Source organism: Stenella coeruleoalba (assembly GCF_951394435.1).
Source record: "Stenella coeruleoalba genome assembly, chromosome: 3".
Taxonomy (NCBI): Eukaryota; Metazoa; Chordata; class Mammalia; order Artiodactyla; family Delphinidae; genus Stenella; species Stenella coeruleoalba.
This window is the reverse complement of record NC_137148.1, coordinates 57,156,710-57,183,045: the sequence shown is the minus strand read 5'-3', so window position 1 is coordinate 57,183,045 and position 26,336 is coordinate 57,156,710. Positions and strand designations below refer to the sequence as shown.

The window sequence follows — 26,336 nt, the reverse complement described above, 5'->3', positions numbered from 1 at the left end:
AACCAATTAGGGATATGACTTCAGGTGTGGTCTCCTCCCTGTAGAGGTGCGCTCGGTGTTCAAGATTTTCTATGGGGGAGGCAAAATGCCTTGGAAAGCAATTATCTTATTGAAGCCTACACTTGTCTGGGGAGCTGAGGTCAGCCACAAAGCCGTTGGAAAAAAAGGCGCTGTCTACCATAGAAAGCAGTTTCTCTGGGGGGAGGGGGGTCAGTTTGAACAACTTTGCTTTTGAACTGAGTGACCTCCTGAGACCGCTAGCCTGTGTCGAAGAAGCACAGAGCAAACCTCAGGACGAGGCCGCCCCCTCGCCCTTCAAATCACTCCCATTGCAAAACAAAAACACAAACAGAAATACTTTAAACTCCGCTTTCCAAAGCCAATGCCCTCCCCCCAAACTGTCTGTTACTGCTTCTGCTTGGATTATTTTCATTTGGGTTGTGTTTTTCTGACTGAGGGCCAGGCCCTTGTCTTTGTGTATTTGTAAAGCGCCTCGTCTACTGACTAGTCTTTAGAAATTACAGACAAAAACAGGAATGCAAGAGAAACAGGCAGCTAAAACCTTGCAGCTTTTCTGAAGTGATGCTCTGCCCGAGGACCAGAATGGAATATTTTTATAAGGCAATATTGAAACATTCTAATCCCAAGAAACTAAATTAAGTCTACATTAGCTGAATAAAAAACAGTGCCCCGAGTTGGCATGGTGTCTGCCACTAGCGTGGCTCACCATGATGCCGCTTTAACGAGTTGTTGCTCTGCGGTCAGTATAAAAGGGAGGGGTTCCTTTCCAGTGGGGGAGCCTCACGACAATTTCATGACAATGGTGGGTGAATTTAGACTTCACGCCGCCATTTGTCCTTCTCTGTACCAACCTTCTAGAGATCCAGAAGTTCCTCCGGCATGATGCTTTTCATCTTATGACATGTATCTGGCTGTGCTCAACTGGCAGAATCTAGGAGCCACAGGAAAGAGAGCCCATCATTGGAGGGACACAGAAATGTGGATGTTTGGATTCAGTTGAGAGGTGCTATGAGGCCAGGTCAGCACAGCGGAAGCAAAAGGGAGGCAAAGTGGACAAAGTGGAAATTCCTTCCTCCCTTTCTCCCTCCCTCCCTCCCTCCCTCCCTCCCTTTCTTCTTCCTTGACCTTGCCAGGGTTGGGTATAAAAGATGGGGTCTGTGAAATCTGTCTTAGAAACTTATTTCCTAGTTCTGTAGACATGGTTGTATTAGATATTCTCTATCAGTTAAGAATGTACTTGTAGGGGCTTCCCTGGTGGCGCAGTGGTTGAGAGTCCGCTTGCCGATGCAAGGGACACGGGTTCGTGCCCCGGTCTGGGAAGATCCCACATGCCGCGGAGCGGCTGGGCCCGTGAGCCATGGCCGCTGAGCCTGCGCATCCGGAGCCTGTGCTCCGCAACGGGAGAGGCCACGACAGTGAGAGGCCCGTGTATCGCAAAAAAAACCCACAAAAAACAAACAAAAAAGAATGTACTTGTAGACTAAAAGGTGTAAGTGCCGTATAAAATCAGCCAATTATTTCCTCTTTGATCTCTTCAGTGATCTCTTGGTTATTAAGTAGTGTATTGCTTAACCTCCATGTATTTGTATTTTTTACAGATTTTTTTCCTGTAATTGATATCTAGTCTCATAGCGTTATGGTTGTAAAAGATACTTGATAAGATTTCAATTTTCTTAAATTTACCAAGGCTTGATTTGTGACCCAAGATATCATCTATCTTGGAGAATGTTCCATGAGCACTTGAGAAGAAAGTGTATTCTGTTGTTTTTGGATGGAATGTCCTATAAATATCAATTGAGCCCATCTTGTTTAATGTGTCATTTAAAGCTTGTGTTTCCTTATTTATTTTCATTTTGGATGATCTGTCCATTGGTGAAAGTGGGGAGTTAAAGTCCCCTATTATTATTGTGTTACTGTCGATTTCCCCTTTTATGGCTGTTAGCGTTTGCCTTATGTATTCAGGTGCTTCTATGGTGGGTGCATAAATATTTACAATTGTTATATCTTCTTCTTGGATTGGTCCCTTGATCATTATGTAGTGTCCTTCTTTGTCTCTTGTAATAGTCTTTGTTTTAAAGTCTATTTTGTCTGATATGAGAATTGCTACTCCAGCTTTCTTTGATTTCCATTTGCATGGAATATCTTTTTCCATCCTCTCACTTTCATATGTATGTGTCCCTAGGTCTGAAGTGGGTCTCTTGTAGACAGCATACATATGGGTCTTTTTTTTGTATACATTCAGCCAGTCTATGTCTTTTGGTTGGAGCATTTAATCCATTTACATTTAAGGTAGTTATGGATATGTATATTCGTATTACCATTTTCTTAATTGTTTTGGGTTTCTTATTGTAGGTTTTTTCCTTCTCTTGTGTTTCCTGCCTAGAGAAGTTCCTTTAGCATTTGTTGTAAAGCAGGTTTGGTGGTGCTGAATTCTCTTAGCTTTTGCTTGTCTGTAAAGATTTTAATTTCTCTGTCGAATCTGAATGAGATCCTTGCTGGGTAGAGTAATCTTGGTTGTAGTTTCTTCCCTTTCATCACTTTAAATATGTCCTAGCACTCCCTTCTGGCTTGCAGAGTTTCTGCTGAAAGATCAGCTGTTAACCTTATGGGGATTCTCTTGTATGTTATTTGTTGTTTTTCCCTTGCTGCTTTTAATATTTCTTCTTTGTATTTAATTTTTGATAGTTTGATTAATATGTGTCTTGGCATGTTTCTCCTTGGATTAGCCTGTATGGGACTCTCTGCACTTCCCGGGCTTGATTAACTATTTCCCCTTCCATATTAGGGAAGTTTTCAACTATAATCTCTCCAAATATTTTCTCAGTCCCTTTCTTTTTCTCTTCTTCTTCTGGGACCCCTATAATTCAAATGTTGATGCGTTTAATGTTGTCCCAGAGGTCTCTGAGACTGTCCTCAATTCTTTTCATTCTTTTTTCTTTATTCTGCTCTGCAGTAGTTATTTCCACTATTTTATCTTCCAGGTCACTTATCCGTTCTTCTGCCTCAGTTATTCCACTACTGATTCCTTCTAGAGAATTTAAAATTTCATTTATTGTGCTTTTCATCATTGATTGTTTGCTCTTTAGTTCTTCTAGGTCCTTGTTAAATGTTTCCTGTATTTTCTCTGTTTGATTTCCAAGATTTTGGATCATCTTTACTATCATTACTCTGAATTCTTTTTCAGGTAGACTGCCTATTTCCTCTTCATTTGTTTGGCCTGGTGGGTTTTTACCGTGCTCCTTCATCTGCTGTGTATTTCTCTGTCTTCTCATTTTGCTTAACTTACTGTGTTTGGGGTCTCCTTTTCGCAGGCTGCAGGTTCGTAGTTCCCATTGTTTTTGGTGTCTGCCCCCAGTGGCTAGGGTTGGTTCAGTGGGTTGTGTAGGCTTCCTGATAGAGGGGACTGGTGTTTGTGTTCTGGAGGATGAGGCTGGATCTTGTCTTTCTGGTGGGCAGTACCATGTCCAGTGGTGTGTTTTGGGATGCCTATGACCTTATTATGATTTTAGGCAGCCTCTCTGCTAATGGGTGGGACTGTGTTCCTGTCTTGCTAGTTGTTTGGCATAGGGTGTCAAGCATTGTAGCTTGCTGGTTGTTGAGTGGAGCTGGGTCTTAGCATTGAGATGGAGATCTCTGGGAGAGCTTTCACTGTTTAATATTACATGAAGCCAAGAGGTCTCTTGTGGACCAGTGTCCTGAGCTCAGCTCTCCCACCTCAGAGGCCCAGGCCTCACACCTGGCTGGAGCACCAAGACCCTGTCAGCCACACAGCTCAGAAGAAAAGGGAGAATAAAAGAAAGAAAGAAAGAAAATAATTAAAATAAACAATAATTATTAAAAATAAAAAGAAGAGAGCAATCCAACCAAAAAACAAATCCCCTAATGATAACAAGTGCTAAAAACTATACTAAAACAAAAACAGAACAAACAAACAAAAAAATCAGCCAGTTATGTTAAACTAGCATATCTGCCTTTGTGTTTGTCATTGGCCTGAATAGAAAGACCTATAAAATTGATTTTTTTAAGAAAGCATTTTGTTTGGTATTATATTTATTCAATTAAGTATTTAGTTTTTAAAAAGTCTCTCCTCCTCCTCTCCTCTTTCTCTCTCTCCCTTCCTTCCTCTCAACTGAATTTTGAAGTAAACTGTCTCTTCCTCACTTTGACTGTAGACATAACTTCAAAAAGGAAGAAATAACTCAAAAATAACATTTGAGATCCTGATGTTGTGAACTCTCTTGCTCAGCTAAGTTTAGAAAGGAATTCGTATGTGAGGTGTGGGTTGGACAACAGAATAGACCTAGAAGAGGTGTGTACCTAAATGTCCCCTCTTCTGGAATGCAGTGATGACCTTAGAGTCCTGGGGAAGCAGAACAGCCTAACCAAACTCCTTGCAGGTTGAACTGCCCTAAAATGAGCTGGCAGCCTGGGTAGCTTATGTCACCAGGGTGCCAGCCCAGCCCAGTTAGGGGAGAATGAGGCCAGGAAACTTTGTTCGCAGCACAAGCGTATTGAATTTAATGACCCAGGCAGCAGCCGAGGTCACTGCAATAGCAACTCTAAAACCAAATTGTCCCACACGGAACACTGCTGTCTTTCTCTTTAAAGCAGCCCTGGAAAAGCATAGGCAGAGCCCCGTCAGAATATACGTTTTTAGATTTCATTTTTCATTTTAGAGATCAATAACTAAAACATGGAAAAACGTGCAAAAGCCTCACCAAAAAATCAGGTTTGGAAACTTACAGTTAAGCTTTCATCACAGATTTGGTTCCAAATGTACATTGTTGGGGAGAAGCAGTTAAAATATAAGTTTTAGAACAACTGTTACTGTTATGAGGATTTTTTACGAGAACATTGTTCAATGTAGTCACATTTCATTTCTAAAAATAGACAAATAACAAAAATGATTCACAGATGTTGACTTATGAGAAAAATAGTGAACGATATAAACCAAAATGTATTTGAAGGAAGGGTAGAGCCCCTCATTAAAAACTGTTCCATAAAAAGCATCTCCTTCTGCCTGACTCCCCAGGAAATTCCACAACACATGGGTACAGGCATGCACACCAGCACCAGGACCGCAACCCAGGGCAGGACCTTTCAGTGTAACGCTCTCTGACAGGAGCCTGCTGAGGGCAGGTTCTCGGAGGTGGCAGTTCTCACTAGTTGGTCTACATCAGAATCACCTACGATGCTAGTTAAATGCAGGTTCCCAGGCCCCACTCCTAGAAACTCAGATTCAGTATATCTAGAATGGAGCCCAGGAATCTGCAATGTGAAACCAGCCTTCCAAGCCGTTCTGCTGCAGGTGGAGCACAGACCACACTTTGAGAAACACTCCTCTGAGGGATCCCATTGAAGTCATTTCCTCACTGTCAGAATCCTGCAGTTGCCAATTAGGGTTCACCTCGTCTATCCGTGGTTTTTATTAGCACCTGAGGGAGTCTTTAATACCTAGGTTTTGGGAGCCATAAAAGGAGTAATTAGAAATGACCAAGCCCTCATTACGGATTGAGTCTGTAAACTGTTTACTATATAGTTAACCTAAGCATAATTATATAGATCAGACTACCATTACTAGAGTGTGTGGTTCTGGAAATACACCTAATCCTGCTGTATTGTATTATTGTCAAAACAGTTACCACCCGTCCTGACTTTGCCCCACCCTGGCAGTTGTCCCTGGGAGATTGGACATCCTTTTTGCAGGCAGCCTTGGCCATGTGACTCATTTTGGCCAATGAAATGTGGGTAGGAAGTGGTGGTGCCTCTTGGAGCAGAAGCTTCAAAAGCCACGGTGTGGTTCTGGCCTCTCTCTTCCCTCTGCCATGCGAGCAGCATGTCCCAGATAGAAACTGCTCCTTCAGTCTAGACCTGAGTGGGGCAGACCAGGGATCGAGCTACAGCAGAGACTGAAGCAGACAGGTTACAGGTGTGAGGGAGAAACCTTGGCTGCTGTAAGTCCCAGAGGCAGCCTACTTGTTTGCTCCTGCAGCCTAACCTAGCAAAACCAGCCACTAATAGGGCTCCTCATTAGTGTCAACAAAATACTAAACTAGGCGTGACTAAGGGAAATATCTTGGTCCTGATTCTTTCCGGAATTTTCTCTTGTCATCTGAATTCTTTGTGTTCCACACCAATATGTCCTTCTTTTTCATAGTATACTTAACATTAACTGCAGAAAATTATGAGTTATCTTGTAAGTGTTCGAAGTTCAGAGCTGAAATACCAAAACTTCATCAGCTGTCCCTCCGTTATTCTTTTTTTTTTATTTGAAGTATAGTTGATTTACAATGTTGTGTTAGTTTCAGGTGTACAGCACAGTGATTCAGTTATGCACATATGTATATCTCTATTCTTTTTCAGATTCTTTTCCCTTATAGGTTATAATAAAATATTGAGTATAGTTCCCTGTGCTATACAGTAGGTCCTTGTTGGTTATCTATTTTATATATAGTACTGTGTATATGTTAATGCCAAACTCCTAATTTATCCGTCCCATAAGGTGTTATTTTTTTAATTAAAAAAAATTTTAAATATTTATTTATTTATTTTTGGCTGTGTTGGGTCTTAGTTGCCGCGTGCAGGCTTTCTCTAGTTGTGGCAAGCGGGGGCTACTCTTCGTCGGCGTGCGTGGGCTTCTCATTGCGGTGGCTTCTCTTGTTGTGGAGCATGGGCTCTAGGTGAACAGGCTCAGCAGTTATGGCATGCAGGCTCTAGAGCGCAGGCTCAGTAGTTGTGGCACACAGGCTTAGTTGCTCCACGGCATGTGGGATCTTCCTGGACCAGGGAACGAACCTGTGTCCCCTGCATTGGCAGGCAGATTCTTATCCACTGCACCGCCAGGGAAGCCCACAGGTGTTCTTAATTGCACAGAACCTAGGAAGCACCCTCCACTTCCAATATGCTTTGCAGAGTGGCCTTCCACCAATTACCGATGAACAGGACCACGATCTATTTGTGTGGTATTACAGCTTCTTGTCCACCTTTCTGTTCCTGACATGCTGTGATCTGACGTAGTGTCTCCAGGGCTATGGTGGTGAGAAATAGTGTTTGTTTGCCTTTATTTTGTGGTGAGAGTAAAAAAAAAAAAAAATGTCCACTTGAGACCATGCTTTTAGAGCTCCAATATGGGCTGCATAATATTTCCCTTATAACATTATCAAATATCTCTGTGGAAACTGGGCTTTTATCGTTTGACCATTTCATGTCCCTACTGTGTTAAGCCAGTGTCCTGTCACTGTCAGAACACACTTGTGAGTACAGACAGCCTCTAGAGAAAGGGATGAGTGGCGGCTAGCTCGCTGAGAATTTCCCAGAGGTCACAACCCACTTTCGCTCCAGGGCTGCTGTTGGTGATGACCCACTTTTTTAAAAAAATTGAAGTATAGTTGATTTACAGTGTTGTGTTAATATTTGCTGTAGAGCAAAGTGATTCAGTCATATATATATATTCTTTTTTATATTCTTTTCCATTATTGTTTATCTCAGGATATTGAATATAGTTCCCTGAGCTGTACAAGAGGACATTGTTGTGTATCCATTCTATATGTAATAGTTTGCATCTGCTAACCCCGAACTCCCAGTCCATCCATCCCCCACCCCCGCTTTCCCCTTGGCAACCACAAGTCTGTTCTCCATGTCTGTGAGTCTGTTTCTGTTTCATAGATAGGTTCATTTGTGTCATATCTTAGATTCCACATGTAAGTGATATCATATGGTATTTGTCTTTCTCTTTCTGACTTACTTCACTTAGTATGATAATCTCTAGGTCCATCCATGTTGCCGCAAATGGCATTATTTTGTTCTTTCTTATGGCTGAGTAGTATTCCATTGCATATGTGTACCACATCTTCTTTATCCATTCCCCTGTCGGTGGACATTTAGGTTGTTTCCATGTCTTAGCTATTGTGAATAGTGCTGCTATGAACATAGGGGTGCATGTATCTTTTTGAATTATAGTTTTCTCTGGATATATGCCCAGGAGTGGAATTGCTGGATCATATGGTAATGTGAGTGACCCACTTTTCTGTTAATCACTCCTAGACTTTTGCCATGTCAACTTCCAAATTTTCTACGTTCCTTGGGCTAACACTCTGGAGCCAGTGTAAGCACGGACAAAGGGGTGGATTCAGTGAGAGTGGTTTGCAGCTTGGCCTTGGAAAGGCCTGGTAGCAGGACTAGAGAATCAGTGGGAGCCAGCCCAAATTTTCACTCTCCAGATCTGTCTCCCAGTCTCCTTGGTCTCCTCCTTCCGCTGCCCCTCAGTCCCAAGAGGGGGCAAGGCTTCCCATAGCTCCGGAGTCCCAGCCTCAAGCACAGGAGGGATCTCTCCATCATCTCAGTCCCCAGGACCATCAATTCAACAAATGTTTATTGAACACTCACTGTGTTCCAGACACTGCCGTAGGTGCTTGAGATACATAAGGGAAGGAAGAAGATTCCTGTGGGGTGGGAGATGGGGGCCAGAATTATGTTCCATAAATATGGTTTCCAGGAGCCCAACCCTATAAATCCCAGCAGGGGCCTCAGTAAGAAGGATCACTGTCAGCTGGGCAGATACCCCAGAAGGTGACACTCGCACAACCAGAAAGAAAGTACCAAATGGGAAGATTGTACCTTTCATCCCACCCACATAAGCATGATCTCACATAGCGTTTTTCACTCAAGTTTCATGAGTGCTTTCCAGCCTTATGCTATCACTCCTCGTTAGTTTTCTTTACCCTGAGCCAGGCTGGTGCCTCATGCTATTAACTTCATTTCTCAGAAAAACCAAAAAACAACAAATAAACAAGCAAAATGGGAGCAAGTAAAGAAAGGAGTTAAATGAAATCAGTGTTGCTAAGAATTCTTTCGAAACAGTTGATTCTCAAAATATGGTCAAATGACCACCAGGGTTCACTTCTGAAATGAATTAATATCAATAGTTTTCTCACAGCATTTCTCAAAGCTGTCTTATCCAAAGTTACACCATTTTTGTGACACAGTCTATTCAGCTCTGTTTGAGAGATGGTCTTGTGCAAGCAGGCCCTGGGCCACCATTCTAAACCTTACTCTGCTCCATCCAGGCACGCAGTTGGGCTCCAGTCAGAGATTTATAAACCTATGGTGGGAATGGCTATTTTGTAAATGAAAATCTGCCTTTGATTTTGACTCTGAGATAGTGAAAACAACCAGAAACAGAACCCAGATGGAGCTGCTTCAGGCCTGCTGGGGAGACAGCACAGCTGAGAGGCAAACTAGAATCAGAAGTAAGAATAGAAATTAGGTATTTACCCGATCCCACCACAGAAGTTGCCAAGAAAATCATGGAGACTCATTTTACTGTAACAGGCTGCACTTTCATCACACAAAGGGCAGTTCCAATTATGGGAAGAAGAAAACAGTTGTGAGTGGGAAATATTAGTCCATTAAAGAGTAAGGATGGTTGGCCCCATGTGCCCATAGACAAACATTAACCCAGTAACACTCAGAATGAATGTGAGCCTCTGAAGCTACTTCACAGAGCTTAAGATGAACAATTTCTAGGGAAGGGAAGGGGGAAATTCAGGCAAAGAAGATGACCCAAGCAAAGACCTAGAGGCAAGAATGAACACAAATTGTTGAGGGGCTGCATGTTATTTCTGAGCCATGTTGTGAGGCAGGAAGTAGGAGGAACGCAAGGGGCAGAGGTGGACAGTGTCATTTAAGAAACTTGACTTTGTTCTGTAGGTGCAGGGAGCCATTGAATGGCCTGATTTAGATTTTGGCTGTTGTTGGGAGACAATTCCCCATGAGTTTATCACTTTTCTGCATGTCTTGTGAATCAGATACTAACTCATCTCCATTCCTCCTTGCTTCTTGAGAATCACAGGGACAGCATGGAGTGACTCAGGCAGATGCTATACATGAAGTGGAGGTTCTGTCTCTGTGAGAAACCCCAAGTGAGCTTAGGGAACCTGAATATTTTATAATTTTATAATGGGCTGCAAGCAAAGCTGCTGCCCTTTGAGTCTCTATCTCCATCTTCCAAAGATGCTTGCTATACAAACATCCTTGAAAGAATAATCCAGAACAAACGGGTAGTTTCCCAGCTACTTGCTCTACTGAAAGTTATAAAGTCCTTCGTATCTGACCCAGGAGTCTCATGTATTCTGTCAGCATCCGTGCAATGGCTAGCATCCAGCCTGAGTAGGGTAAATCTGAGATCCTTCGTGGTTCTTGACAGCTGTATGTTGGTCCAATAGTTTGGAGGCTGTTGCAGTGATTCAGGTGAAAGATAAATTCGTTAACTAGGGCTATGAAAGTCAGTATAGAGAGGAGGCAATAGATACCAGAAATATTTAGAAAGTAAAATTGATATGACCTGTGATGGTTTGGATTGGAAGAATTGGTAAAGGAAAGTGATCGTAGATGATCCTACCTTCTAGCTTGGGCGTTTTGAGTCATTAGAAGAGCTTATGCCTAAGAGAGTGTTAGAGAAGGAACCTGATTGGGAGTACAATGAAGAGTTTAGTTTTATACACGTTGCCTTTGAGGTGCTCATGGGACATCCAAGAAAGGATGACCAGAAGATACCTTAATATATGTGTCTGAAACTCAGGGGGAGACATTAGGACGTGTATCAAGAGTCGGGAGGCTTCAGCATATAGGTGATGTGGTAGCCAGCCTCCAAGATGGCCCCTAATGATCCCTGCCTCCTAGTATTTGTTCTCTTGTGTAGTCATTGTATCAGAATTGGTCTGTATAATCAATAGATGATACATATGCCATCACCAGCAGAAATGATAGTATACGACTGCCAAGCTTAGGTCATAAAAGAAATTGTGGTTTATGCCTTGGTCTCTCTCTTGGATCACTTGTTATAGGGGAAACTGGCTGCCGTGTAGTGAGGACACTCAAGCAACCTTATAGAGAGATGGATGTGAGTGAGCCACTGTGGAAGCAGGTTCTCCAGCCCAGTCAGAACCTCAGAGGACTGCAGCTCTGGCTGACATCTTGGTTACAACCTCACGAGAGAGCCTGACCCAGAAACACTCAGTTCAGCCATTCCCAGATTCCTGACTCTTAGAAAGAAGCTATGTGAGATAATAAATGTTTGCTGTTTAGGTTGCTAAGTTCTGGGGTAATTTGTTATGCAGCAATAGAGAACTAATACAGGTTGTAATTGAAGTTGTGATCTCCTTCAGCCCCCTTCACTCTCAGCAGATGATCCCCGGCCCTGACTTTGTAGAAAAAAATGCCAACAGTCTGTAACTCTTTCCATCTCCCACTCCATTACTCCCCATATCTAAAGGTATCAGTTCTGCACCTGCACTTACCTTTCCTCCAACCTTAAAGGAAGACTTACCTGTCTGGCTTTGCAGCAAAATGCCTCTTTAACTTTACATATTCATTTCCTGGGGCTCCTGTAACAAAGTACCACAAACTGGGGTAGCTTAAAACAATAGAAATTTATTCTCTCACAGTTCTGGAGGCTAGAAGTCTTAGATCAAAGTTCCAGCAGGGTTATCCTCTCTTGGCAGGATCTAGGGAAGGATCTGCCCCATGTTTTTTTCCTTAGCTTCAGTGTTTGCCAGCAATCCTTGATGTTCCCTGGTTTACGCTGCACAACTCCAATCTGTGCCTCCATTCTTCTTTCCATATCTGTCTTTTCTCCTCTTAAAAGGACAGCAGTCATATTGGATTAGGAGCCCACCTTACTCCAGTATGACCTCATCTTAATTTATGTCTTAATTATATCTGCAACAACGCTGTTTCCAAGTAAGTCCACATTCTGAGGTTCCAGGGCTTAGGACTTGAACATATCTTTTTGGGAGCACAATTCAACCTGTGACACTGTGCATTTCCTAGTTCTCATCTTGTTGGCTCCCCTGCATCAGCATTTGACACTATTGATCACACTCCACTCAGAATTCGCCCTCCCCGACTTTCAGGGAATCACTCTTTCTTTTCTACCCACCTAACTATTCCTCAGTCTCCTCTACTGGTTCCTCTTCTGTGCCTCTCTACCAGTGAGTTCTCTGGACTTCAGTATTTGGCCTCCTTTTCTCCCAAAGTTATGTCCTATGTCTGGGTGATTCATACTCATGGCCTCAGAATGCACCTAAACCTCTATATTTAGTCCAGGCAATGATGCTGAGACCCAGACCCATGTATGCAAATACCAGCTAGACAGATGAACCTCAGAAGCCACCTGTCCAAAACCAACCAAACTCTTGATTTCCTCCTCCACACTTGCTTTCCTTCTTGTAATTCCTTTTCTCTGTAAATTTCTCCCCTGTCCCTGAGTCCCCTAAGTCAAGTGTCTGGGGCTCATTTTATAATTTTCCCATCCCATGCCTGAGTCATATCAATCTTACCTCCTAAAGAACTCCTGAATCTGGTCCCTCTGCATCACCTCTTGCCTGGTTCGGGCCCTCATCATCTCTCATTAGACCAAGGCCACACTCTCCTCAGTAGTCTTCCAACCTCCACTTTCTGCCCCCTACTCAATACTTCACACTGCTGCCAGAATCCTCTTCCTATAACTGATCTCATCTAATCTTGTCACTCTTTTGATTCAAACCCCTCAATAGTTCTTCTTTGCCTTCAGGATACAATCCAAAATTTCCCTAGCTGTCCTCTAAGGCCCACCGCACACAAATCTCTTGCCCTTTTAACCACTTAGTCCAATCTCTAGCCAACAGGATTACTTATTTCAAACTCATGTTGAGTTCTTCCATGCTTCTAGGGGCCTCTGCCTCCTTCTCTCCCCCTTTTAAAACTTGGTGAGGTAGACATGAAAGTGTACATTTCAGACCTCCCATTACAGGATACATAACTGACCAGGGCCCCAGCTTGTATGCACTGAAATCCATTGCTACATTTGTAGTAAGGCCTAATTCCATGGGATGCTCCCAGCTATTGAAAGAGTCTGGCAGAATATTACGGCAGGCCCTTTCTTAGGAGACACAGAACTTTTCAACAGCCTACTTTGGCTTGAAGACTCCCTGTCAGTCTTGCTGAACCTTTCTTAGACGATCAACCTTCCCTCCCTCTCTTCTTATTCCAGGTCAGACTTACATAGTGGTCTGACAGTTTCTCCCAGCCTTCTTGGGTTCCTTCTCTATCTTCTCTCACAGATGTCTCCTCTAATGAAAATGTTTAATTCTATCTTGGTGTCTGTTTCTCAGAGGATTCAGACTAACATACCCAGCTTAAGTGTCTCAAAGCCTCATCTCTTAGGAAACTAGAGAAAAAAAGAGCAATTTAAGCCTAAAGGAGAAAAAAGAAAAATAAAAATTAGAGAATATATCAACAAAATCTGAAACAGAAAAACAGAAATCAACAAAACCAAAGGCTGGTTCTTTAGGAAGAAAGTTAATACAGTTGATAAACTTCTAGCCAACGTAACCAAGAGAGAAAGAGAGAAGACACAAGTTACAAATATTAATAATGAAAGAGGCATGATCACTGCTGCTACCATGAAATTTTAAAGAATAATCAACAAATACTACAAACAACTCCATGCTCACAAATTTGATGACTTAAATGAGATGGACCAATTCCTTGAAAGGTACAAACTATCAAAACTTACACAAGGAGAAACGAATAATCTAAATAAGACTTTATCTATTAAAGAAATTGAATCAAAAATTAATAACATTCCAAAAAAGAAAGCACTGGGCCCAGATGGTTTCATTGGTTAAATTCCACCAAACATTTAAGGCAGAAATGATACCAATTCTCCACAATCTCTTCCAGAAGATAGAAGCAGAGAGAAAACTTCCTAACATATTCTGTGAGGCCAGCATTATCCTTAATATCAACCAGACAAAGATACTACAAGAAAGGGAAACTACAGACCAGTGTCTCTCATGAACATAGATGCAAAAATCCTCAAAAAAAATTAGCAAATCAAATTCAACTATGTATAAAAGAATTATAATACCATGATCAAGTGGGATTTATTCTAGGTATGCAAGATTTGTTCAGTATATGAAAACCAGTCAATGTATTCCACTACATCAACAGGCTAAAGATAAATATCACATGATCATATCAATAGATGCAGAAGAAGCATTTGACAAAATCCAACACTCATTCATGATAAAAGCTCTCAACAGACTAGGAATAGAGAGATACTTCATAACTTGATTTTTAAAAGTCTACAAAAAATGTATACCTAACATCATGTTAAGAAACTCAAAGCTTTGCCATTAAGATCAGGAACAAGGCAAGGATGTACCCTTTCACCGCCCCATTTTTAATATCACACTGGAAGTCCTAGCCAATGCAACAAGACAAGAAAAGGAAATAAAATGTATACAAATTTGGAAGAAAGAAATAAAACTGTCTTTGTTTTCAGATGACATAGAAAATGCCAAAGAATCAATAAAAAACTCCTGAAAGTAATAAGTGAGTATAGCTGGGTGGCAGGACACAGGTTAATATACAAAAGTGTCATCTTTGATTCTTCCTTGTTCCTTCTCAGACAGTCTTATTAACTCCTCCTCAGGCCTTCCAATGTCATTTTACAGACCCCTGTTCCAGCAAATGTGGCTCAGGTACATTTATCCAGATACTTGGCACCTTTCCTGGTGCATACAAACCTCCAATTTTTTGTTCAGTGTTATGTGCTCATGAACAGAGAGTGGGTTACTCCTCCAAAAACTTTCTGGTGAAAACTTCATTTCACCTGCTGTTTTCCAACAAAACCTCTTCTTGCTAAAGAAAAGGAGAAAAGCAAATGATAATCTCACTTGGGTCATTTCCCTTTTGAGAAAGGTTATTTTACTTCAATATTCAGAAATGTCAAAATGCTAGGACCCACTGTTCTAGGACAATACTTTTTCATTTGATATACCTAATTATCTTAGAGTAGGCATATGATAAAAATTCAGTCCCCAAGCGTACATATGACAAATAGATGATATAATATCGCATCTGGATTCTGACATTGTCTCAGTCCTTATGTCAACAAAATGGTTTTTGAAATGATGTCATGCTGTATGGTAAATTGTTGCCAAATGGCCTGAGGAAGAGCAATGCTCTGATGCAAATGACAGAAATAATGAGCATGTGATGACGTGGAGGGAGCCTTGCAAGGGGGGATGGGAAAGTATAGCAGCAAAATCTGTGGGAACAAGTGGTACAAAAAGAATGAAAGTGTGAGGGTACTGCATAAGAACTCTGTGCTCTGACCCCTGTCCTGGCAGGGTTCTGAGTAGGCAAACCTGTCTGTTATACTCACTTGGGGGTTTACCTTTGAAATTCAAGGCCACCCTGTTGGAGAGGGAAGAGAGTGCCTGCAAGGGGATGGTTCCTGTTAGACTACGTTACTTCTTAACCACTTCATAATTTCCTCTCCATGGTAATTCAGGTCAAAAGTAGAACAAGTTTGTCTCCTTTCCTCCTCCTTAAATCAATCTCACTTTTGTTCTTTTTATCTAGAATCACTTTTTTTCAGTACCTCTATGTAATACTTACTAGGCATAGGGGAAAGTGAGGTGATCACCAAATGAATGGATAATTTTTTAAAGCAGTAGCCTGAAGCACATTACTGTTAGACTTAATATATTGCCCCAACATCATCTCCACCTGAGTTGAGCTCAGTGTGCTGGGTAGTGCTTCCTGGGAGGAAGGTGGGGGTCTTATTCTCTCTAGGTGACCATTTTACCTGGCACAGAGCAAGTGTTTCATAAACTTTTGAATAAATAAATTTTATCTACTGTTGCCTTATCCACAACAAACTTAAAAATCAAGACGTTTTCCATCTGCCAACTAGACTACATCTGAGATACTTCCCCAAACCAGCAGTGTATGAACACCCAGAGAATGGAAATTAATTTTCTTAACACTTTTCAGAAGACAAAGCTATGAATACTCTCCCCACCCAAATATAAATTTTTATCTTAATCTCTCTTGTCTAACATAGATGGATTTTCAATTTCCATTGGTTGAATTGTCTGTAGCCCACTGCTTACCCTGTTGGCCTGTATCCTTCAGAGTTAAATAAACCCTTTATTTATAGGTTTAGACACAGGTCTAATTCTAGACTTTGGAGAAGATTTGGCCCGATTTATAAGCTGATTGCAATGAAATAAATGAGTTTTTGGACAGCTGACTCTCTCTTAAAACCCTAATCTAGCACCTTAAAATGTAAAAAGGACCTCACATCAAGAAGTCATGGAGGCTCCTTAGTAGAACCCTGTTTAAACTTTCGGTTAGCATCAATTAGGAGGGGCTGTTAATGGGTCTATACAACACTGATTTATTTAGAGAGTGCCATGTGCCTGAGGGCTGCCTTGGCAAGGAACTGTGCTAAACATAGAGATACACACTCCATGTCCACTGGGCTCACATAAAAGGGAAAGAATACCCCATAGGGGTTTACCTCAGTGGGGTGAGGCTTGATATTTTCCAGATGGTGACACCACAAGTGAGTTCAATAGAAATATCTTTAGAAAAAGGTGCTTGAATATTAAATAAGCAATGAATATACATCAAGCCCTGATCTGCTGCTGCATCTCTTTACATCTGGACTGGGAGTGTCTCTTGTCCCTAGCTGCAGATGGGGTGGTCTCCTCTGTCAGTGGGAGGCCCCATTAGATGTCCCATTAGGAAGATTTTCTGGCAGGGTAAATTCTAGAACTGGAACATTGTCCACAAATAGATTCAGGACTTTTCTTGGCGTGACAAAGGGAGAAGAAGAAAGCAGCAAAGGAGAGATTTGACTTGATTGAAGGAGTCACATTATATGCATTGTGTGTGAAAGAGCAGGTGTTTCCTTCTGACTTTGGGGAAAGGTCAGTAAATGCAACAGTTAAGAAGCATAAAATGGGGTTGGTCAAAATGATGATTGTGAAATAGCTCAGACATGAGCTGACCAAGGCTCCAGAGAGTCATTCATGAGACAGGAGACTATCAAAAGGGAACATATGTGAGCTATTTGGTGGGTGGGGACAGGCAAATCCAGGCACTTTATAAGTTTACATCTAAGGAAATTATGGTGATGATGAGAGTCTCACTCCATTATCTGCGTTGCCACCCTGTGTGCATGTGTGTGTGCGTGTGCGTGTTGGCAGGCAGAGTTCAGGAGGCCCCAGAAGAGGAGGTGGAGGTGGAGAAGTCCTCAGGCCCTGCTTCCCTGGTCCCTACACGAGCTCCTTCGACACTCACTAAGGAGGCACGAAGCCTCTCTTCCAGTTTTCGGTTAAAGCATATAGAATGCTCAAGTGAGTACTGCCAAAATACTGGGTTTTCATGTCAGGTACTATCAGTGGGCAGTGTTAGGGATGTGTGATTGTGTGGTGCTCTCAGCTGCTCCAGCCCAGCCCCCCTCAAAAGCAATGCCGATGAAGTTTTAAGGCTCATTCACTTGAAAACAGAGCCAAAAACCTCCCACAGAGTTTTTCAGTGATGGATTATTTAAAGACCTATTGAAATGTCTCTGAAACCCTGACCTCTGGCAGTATTTCCCAAACTTCCCTTAAGATGAGAATTACCTGGGCATCTTAAACCACTAATTGCTGGGCTCCAACCCTCCTCTGCTGACACAGAATTTTCTGGAAAAGAGACACGGTAATCTACATATTTAACAAATGTTCCAGGTGATACTTGTCATCAGGGTTCTCAACCCTGAGGGGCTTTTGAAAAATGCCTATGCCCAAGTTCACTGCTGTAGTGGTCCAGTTGTGAGATGGGGCCCAGGCACGGGGTTTCCTCGAGTGACTGTGATAAGCACTCGGGGTTACTCTGGGATCCAGCGTGTGTAGCAGTTCTGCTCAGGCTGTGGAGTCAGGCTGCCTGGGTTCACCTTTGGGCTCTGCTGCAGCTTCTACCTGTGCAGCCCCAGGCAGTTCTTTTAAATTCTCTAAGCTTCAGTTTCCTTGACTCTAGAATAGTAGCCACGATATGATTTGCCTCCTATGATTATTTTGAGGATTAAAGAGCTAATTGTGTGAACTACCTGGCACATTGCAAGCACTCGGTAGATTTTAGCTTTCATTAGTCATTTCACATGTGCCTCTGTGTTAAGAACTGGGACACAAAGATGAAGAGTTTGCCATCTCTTGGGAGAGACAGACATATGCAAGCTAATGGGTGATGAGTGGGATGGGCCATCGGAGCAATATGGACTAAGCACGTGAGCTCAGAAGGGACGTTGGGCATCTCTAGCAGGAGAAGGCAGTACCAGGGACATGCAAGGGGGCTGGGGTTTGAAGAATGGGGAATGTGTAGCCTAACTGAGAAGGTGGCAGGTGGGCAATCCCAGTGGGGAGAGCAGAGCATGAACAGAGGGCGTGAATGATGTCTCAGCAGATGATATTTCAGCGTGACTGGGCTTAGTGTTGGGGAGATGAGCCTACAAGGTAGATTGGGATCAAATTCTGAAGGTGATATTGGAGGTTTTGGGCTCTTAGCAAAGGGGACCAATCACTAGAGGATTTTTAGGTTGCTAAGTGACATAACTGGATCTCTGTTTCAGAGCAATAATCCTGGCAAGAGCTTACGGGATGCTGATAGGGGTGCAGGATGGGAGGCAGGAGGCAGGGTGAAGACAGGAGTGGAAATCTCATTAATTCATTTAGTAGATATCTTTTGAGTACCTACTGATGCCAGACACTAGATGCTGATCTACAGCAGTGAACAGACCTGTGTCACTGCCCCCGCAGCTAGAAGGTGGTTGCAATAGTTCAGGGATGTGACAGGGAGGCCTGACAGGACCAACAGGTGTGAGATAGACGAGATAGATAGAGGAGGAGGGGTGGAATGGGAAAGAGATTGTGGAGATCCAACTAAGAGACTTGGGGAAAAATAATCCGGATAAGACAAATGCATCAGAAGAGGGAAATTATGTGGGGCAGCATGGCACCAGGGAGGTGCATATAGGAAAGACCACAAATCAGTGGTTCCCAATCTGAGGCTTCCACTGATAAGAAAGGCCTGTGGACTACTTGCAGTTATTTAAAAAGCTGGATATAAATATGCATTAGTCATTCCTGTTAAGAATGCAGATGGTAACTCTGCTGGCTCTCTGTTGCTGTGTGACAAACTGGCCTGAAACATAAACAACCATTGACTCAAGCAAACAGCCATTTATTGGATCTCACATTGTGCGGAATTTAAGCAGGGCTTGGCGGGGCGGTTTTTCTACTCCACAGGCATTAACTGGGGCCATGAGGCAGGATTCAGGTGGCAGTGAGCCCGACCTGCAGGCTCCAAGGTGTCTTCGTTCACATGCCTAGCACCTTGACAAGGACATCTAGAGGCTGGGGCTCAGCTGGGCCCCTCTCCTTTTCCATGTAGTCTCTTTAGGGGGGTACTTAGACCTTTTAGATGGCAGCTCAAAGTTCCAAAAGACCTCCAGCAGGAAACTGTCAGTTATCTTCAAGGTTTAGCCCAGAACTCGCATCGTATCACTTGTGTATTCTATTGGTCAAAGTAGTCACAGGCAAGCCCAGATTCAAAGGGAGAGGAAATAGGAAGATTATCAACAATTTGCAGCCATCTTTAATCCAACACATCAATTAAAACTTTAATTTTGTCTTTAAAAGCTGGGAGTATACTACCCTAAGTTATATTCCAAGTTATATAAGCCTAAGATGTAATTTGCGGTAATGACTGGATTAATTAGAATGGAAAAAAACGTATCAAAACATGAGGTCCTTGGAAAGTATAATGCAACATAATAAGAGGGTAACTATTATCACCCTTATGATCAAAAGATTGACAAACACATATTCTAAAATCCAAATTCCCCACCATGGCCCACCATCCCTATGAGGTCTGGCCCCTGCCCACCTCATAACAGGTCGTGCTCCCTATCATTGTGTTCCAGGCACCCTATCTTCTTTTAGTTCCTTGATCTCTCCAAGCTCTGTCCCATGATGGGACCTTTGTGCACGCCTCTTCGGCAATTTTTAATTTTTTTCGTGGTTGACTCTTTCTCCTCCTCGAGAGGCCTTTATTGACCAGCCCATCTAGGTAGGCTTGTCATCCAGCCCTCCCATCACAAGTTATTCTCTAAGGCTGCCCTATTTACACGCTTCATGGTTTTCATCACAAGTCCCCCCTCCCACCTCCCAGGATATAATTCCATGCAGGTAAGAGATTTACTGTTTAGCTCCTTGCTATATCCCTAGCACCTTGCACAGTGCCCAGCCAGAGCAGGCAGTCAATAAATATTTATTGAATGAATGAAACTTTCTCTTAGGCATCCCTAGAAGGTTCTGTTACCGCCTGTCAGGAGCACAGGAGCATGCCTTGTTGGAATGATGTCACTCATGACTCAGCAGAGACTATGTTGAGGGTGCTGAGCCCTGATCTTGGCAGAACATACATACTGGTCCACAGAGGTTGCAGGTGAAAAAGCTTAATGGGAAATGCTATCAGAAGATGTCAGACTGGAAGTTGGGCATTTACAAGCTATAACACACGGCAAAGCCCCTTGTATATCCATTTCCTATATCTTGCCTATCTCCTGTATTTTTCCCTGTGTTGCTCCATGGACCTTTGAAATCTGGGTGACTTGGTGTGATCCTGAAGGGGTAGGGAACCATTCTGTAGCCTGGACTTGACATTTGATATATGACGTTATCTTCATCTGGAGAGAAACCTACCTAGAGAACTTAATAAAATGAACAATAAGCAACCTCAGGCCTTCAGAACTAGGACACCAGAGTTATCTGGCCGTAGCTGTCTGAACCAGGAAATAAAGATGTGGGGCTCCTGCCTCCTCCTCTCTGTGCCTTGGCTCTGCTCTCCCACCTCCCTCCACCGAGCAGCTGCTCCTGCTTCTGTTGGTTGATCACCATGTGACTTAAACTGGCGCATAGATTCACTCCAGCTCTGACTCCATATGACCTTTGGGCCATCACCATCCATCAACAGGCTGACTCAGTCTCTCTGTCTCCATATGTAAATGCCCTTGGGAGGAGGATTGGCTCAGCTGGCCTATAAATTGGTTCCCCTTTGGGTCAGGTGTCTGTCCTTGGCCCAGTCATCTCAGGCCCAGTCTCTGAGTAAAAGAGACAGCTGGGGCTGGGAGCAGGGGTGGGGCTGAGGAAGGAAGGAAAGGGAAGTAGAGCAAATAAAACAAAGTTCTCTTGAATGTAACTCTTGTACCACCCCACCTCTAGTTGTACTGTTAAAACAGTCTCAGCGATGTGAGGAGAAAGTAAAAATAGCATTACCATCGTTTAAGAACAGTTTGTAAATATTGCCCAGATTTAATAAAACCAATGAGATCTTAGTTTAAAACAGTAAAGCAATATAATATTCTTTATGATTCAAGCAGGTCCCATTCTAACCTTCTAAAGCTTCTTTAAGATTATTTATCCTAAAATATCTTTAAATTCCCTGAACGATTCAGATGGAAATATGTCAACATATCATTTGCCTTAAGTATTACATAAACTCGAAGTGATTTTTATGTTTGAATTTTTAAATGAATTATATTGCACTTTTTATATGTATTTGTTCAGTATGCATATAGATCGTTCAGTTCTGTAAAGTTAACCAAAGCCTAAAGATTAATTCTAGCGCTGAGTTTTAATAAGTCTGTTTCTTAAAAATCACCTTTGAAAAGAATGAAGTCATGCATCAAATTAAACCAGAGAGTCACTACAGGCAGAGTTCAGTGGACATACAAAGCTGAAGGGTGTTATAATTTCTGCATCCTTAGTGATACATTCACAGAAAAAGAAAAAGAAAAGTATTAAGAAGAAAGCCTTTGGTCTGGGAGATGAGACAGTAAAATGTCAGTGTGTTTCACCCGACTCAAAATGAAACCTCCGGAGTCTATAGAGAGGCGCCTGTCCCAGCTCTCATGCACTCGCATGAGCATGAGCCACGACAGGATGTCCTGAACAGCAAATGGGAGGGATAATGATATCTTCCTCAGAGGTTTTTAGGAAGACTGAATGAGTGGAGCGATGTCAAGTGCTTGGAATACCATCTGGCACACGGCACAGCCTCTGGGAGAGTTGGCGCTTACTGTGCCATTGCTGCCATTCACCCTTACCTGAGCCGAAGACGTTTTGTCCCTGTGAATCACCTGCTTTGAGTCCTCGGTTCAGCTTGTCTTCGCTGCAGCCGTCTCCATGGTTACTGACCCTGGGATCCTGGCTCCTCCCCGGTTCAGTCAGCACAGGCTCTGGGCATTCTCTGTTAGACACCTTTGAACCTGCAAACTGCCGGCTGCCCTTCTATCTTGGTTTGAGGTCACTAGGAGGCATGAATGGTGAGAACTGTCACACAGACATGTCTCCACTTACTCACGAACTCCAATATTTAGATTCTAAAGGAAATGTAACTTTTTCTCTGCTCTCTCTCTTTTGAGCCACCTTGGAGGGGTGAGAGGATGAAGAACCTCACAGAAGAGTGGAATCCCAAAGAAACAGCTTTAGGACCTGAGAGGAGCCAGAAATTCAGTATATTTAGGGCTCCCTTGTGAAAACACAAAAACAAAAATAAAAATGCCTCCTGCCGCTTCAACATTTCTCTTCCACTGATGCCCCCCCGCCGCCCCCGCCATTTGCTTTAAAAACAAATGGAAAAAGCCGAGTGTTGATGGCAGTCACTGGGGGGTTAGAGTATGTGCCGGTATAGAAGAGGCGTACTCTTTCAGACTGACAAGACCTTAAAAACAAAAAGCACAAGTCAGTGCTGGTGTGTGTGTGTGTGTGTGTGTGTGTGTGTGTGTGTGTGTGTACGCAAGCTCATGGATCGGTGGGAGGGGGGCTTCACAAGAGTCTGGATTTGATTTGCAGGATTACGAATTGCCTTGAATGTTTTGAGGAAACTTTGAGGATTTGGTGGATATTTAAGAATTAGAAGTTTTATTTGAGGGCCATTTAAGGATCAAGAGTTGGTTATTTGGGAAACATTAAGGGCAGACTCCGTCCGTAGCTACTTTCACGAATCTTCTTTGTTTCCAGGAAGTTTGAAGTTCTTTAAAAGAGAAATTTGCCCCTGATATTCAGGGGTGATGGTGAGTGTGGTCTTAACTGCAAAGACAAGAAAAAGACAAGTGAAAAATCTCAAACACTGCTTGAAGTTCTTACTCTAGATGGCCATTCCGTCCACTCTGAAAATTTAAGATTCTGTCTTTGTATAAGTATTTTAAAACATCATACTAACTTTTGGACCATGTGGGACAATGTTTTTTCCTTTAAATTTTTTTTTTCTTTACAATTTAATAAGTGTGATTGGTATCTCATTTTAGTCTTAACTTCTTTGATTACTAAGGAGGCCATACATCTTTCAATGTGTATATTTCCTTTCCTGTGAATTGTTTGTTCATGTTGTTTTCACATATTTATTTTGGAGTTTTAAGGGTTTTTCCTTAACAATTCATAAGTCCTCTTTTATGAATTATGGAATATTTCAGACATACAGAAAAGTAACAGATACACTTAGAGCTCCTTTTATAAACTTCCTGGATCCCACTTTCTGCCCCTTCTTCCAGAGGTAAACCACTTAGAGTTGCTATATGTCTTTCCATTCCACATTTTAATATTTTTAGTCATCACACACACACACACACACACACACACAGTATTGATTTGTACGTTTTTTAATTTTATGAGTGATAATATACCAACCTTGGCATTCTGCAACTTGCTCTTTTTAAACTCATTATTGTCTTGCTGAGATTTACTTACATTTTGACAAACTGTAAGATCCAATTCATTCTTTCTAATGACTAACTTGAATTCCACTGTATGAACATAACATAGGTTATTTACTGTACTGTCAGAGACCTCTTTATATGATTTATTTAAGTACTGTAAGGGAACTCTTTATATGAATATACATTAACCCTACTTTTTGTTGGTGTCTGTGTGTGTGTTATCAATGTATTTCCCCGTGTCTTCTTATTTTAATTATTTTTATTTTTACGGAAGTATAAACTTTTATAGAGTTAAATCTGTTGATTGTTTCCTCTGTGATTTCTTCTGTTGCCTCAAAGCATACAACGTGTTCACCCCTCCAAGATAAAATTAATGTTATTAAGATCAACTATGTTCTGGATTTTCAAGTGAGCATGTCAAATTTGTCTTTGTATAATTTGGGATACCGGCTTAAGAAAGTATCCTCTTTTCTGTTATCCTGTAACGTTTTTATGTGAACCTCTATTAAAATGATCACATTCCCTCTTAGTGACTCATATTAATATATACTTATATCAATATATTTCATAAATTTCTCTCAATTACAATCTCCTTAAATTTTGGGGTAAATATGATATTTTACATATTATTCTTTATAGTCAACATATAATGTTCAATTCTGTTTCCCCCAGTTGTGCATTTTCAAAATATCTATAGTTTTTGTTTGTTTATATTTATTGGATTTAGTATCAGAACTGTGTTTGCTTCATCAGATGATCTGGGTACCTTTGCAGGCATGTGCATGTCGAGGAACATCCATCCGTGTGACAATGTGGCTTCCTTCTGCTGGAGTGACTTATCTTATTGGTGAGTTTGGGGTAGAGCCGGCCCCTCCTCTTGGGAGCCAGCCTGCCCACAGAGAACATGCTTTCTGACCTACAACTCTTGGCCACACATTTTGCAAGACAAGTTCCATGTGGCGAGCATGTGCTAATTCAGTGCTACCTGTGGCAGAGGGTGTGGGTCATCTAAGGGTTAGTTCCGAAAGATTTATGCTTGTCACACATCTAAGCTACATCCTCCAATATAGCATTTGTTAGCAATAACTGTTTTGATTTCCATCTGTTTAATTTCCTTGCTTACCTCTCAATTAATTCTGACTTTTAGTGGGGGGAGAGGGCCCCCTAAAGCCCAAACAGTCCAATATATATTTAAAAGGAATTCCAGAAAGAGAGAATAAGATGAAAGGAAGAAAAACAGTAACGGATGGTGATGGCTACACAACTCTATGAATATACTAAAACCATTGAAGTGTACACGTTAAATGGGTGAATTTTATGGTATGTGAATTATGTCAGTAAAGATGCTTTTTATAAAAGATAATGGCTGAAAATTTTTAAGAAGCAATAGAAGTCACTAATTGTTTCAGAAATTACAGTGTAAATCAAAATGAAAACATCCCCAGGCATATCATAATGAAAGAGAGAAACTCTTAAGACATAGGAAAGATCTTAACAGCTACCAGAAAGAAAGGTAGGTAATCTTTACAAGAATAGCAATTCAGTTAGCAGACTTCTCAACAGAAGCCAGAAGCAATGGAATAATATCTGCAAAGTGCTGACAACTGGAATTCTACACCAGCTAAACCACTGGGTCAAAAGTCAGGATGAAATAAAAGACCTTCTCAAAATCTGAGATAACTTACCACTAATGCACCTCTGCTGAATAAACCCAAAGTAGAAAGAAGGAAATAACAAGAGCAGAAATAGATCAAAGATAAATCAAACTTAAAGAGAAGCATCAAAGCCAATAATAGGCTCTTTGAAAAAAACTAATAAAATAAGACAAACTTCCTTCAAATTGATCAAAAAAGAGAAAAAAAATGCACAAATACAGAAATCGAGACTAGAAAGGGAACCTACCTAAAGATAAAGATTTTTTTAATTATAGGATAATTTTGAACAAGTCACTAAACTTGAAAACTTCAACAAAATGATCATTAATCCTGGAAAAAGATAAATTATCCAAGCTACAGATGAAATAGAAAATATGAATAGAGTATTAGCCATTAAAAAATTGAATCATTAGTTTAAAAACTTCCAATTATTTAAGGAACTGGTAATCCAAGTATTGATATTACACAAACTGTTCCAAAGAAAGATGGAAATGTCCAAAATTATTTTACCTACGATTTCTGGGTCCTTATTCTCATTTCTCAACTATTTTAGCTCCTGTGTCATTATCAATCTTTCTCCTATCTTCATTCTTGGTGAATGCAATATACACTTAGACGACCTTTCCAACAGTCTGAACACTTGGTTCTTTGAGCTCCTGCCCTCTGATGATTTTGTCCTCCAGCTGTTCACCCCTGTGATTGGAACCGGGCACAATCTCCATTTCATGCAGCCCCTCTCTACTCTAACCACTACCTCTAACCACCTCCTTGTATCTTTCCAGGTCCTTCTTTCTAGTACTCTACATTCAAAAACCCTTGGACCTACCAGGACCTCCAACCACTGATTCTGCCACCTTTTTCACTGCCTCCCATGCCCTGATGTCCTCTTCCCCTCCCACCTTACCCAGCTGAAATTCCTCAGTGCTGTTGCCCCTTTCTCCTTAGTCCTACTCGCTCAGCAAAACCATGATCCTAGTTAAACCCAACTTTCCACCTACTCTGAGCCTGCAGAAGAAAAATGCACCCCCAATCTGAAAGGCCTATTTTAATTTCAGGATCACAAA

At 41.8% G+C, this 26,336-nt stretch overlaps 1 long non-coding RNA gene across 5 annotated transcripts in view; it reads left to right on the top strand.

The window, feature by feature from the left end:
• The window catches only part of LOC307184652, a 127,319-nt gene extending 102,849 nt beyond the window's left edge, over positions 1 to 24,470 (top strand). For all 5 annotated transcript variants that reach the window (XR_013827777.1, XR_013827778.1, XR_013827779.1 and 2 more), the window contains one exon: positions 24,392 to 24,470. This is a non-coding gene — a long non-coding RNA (uncharacterized lncRNA). The remainder of the gene's footprint in view (positions 1 to 24,391) is intronic.
• The last annotated feature ends 1,866 nt before the right edge of the window (positions 24,471 to 26,336 follow it).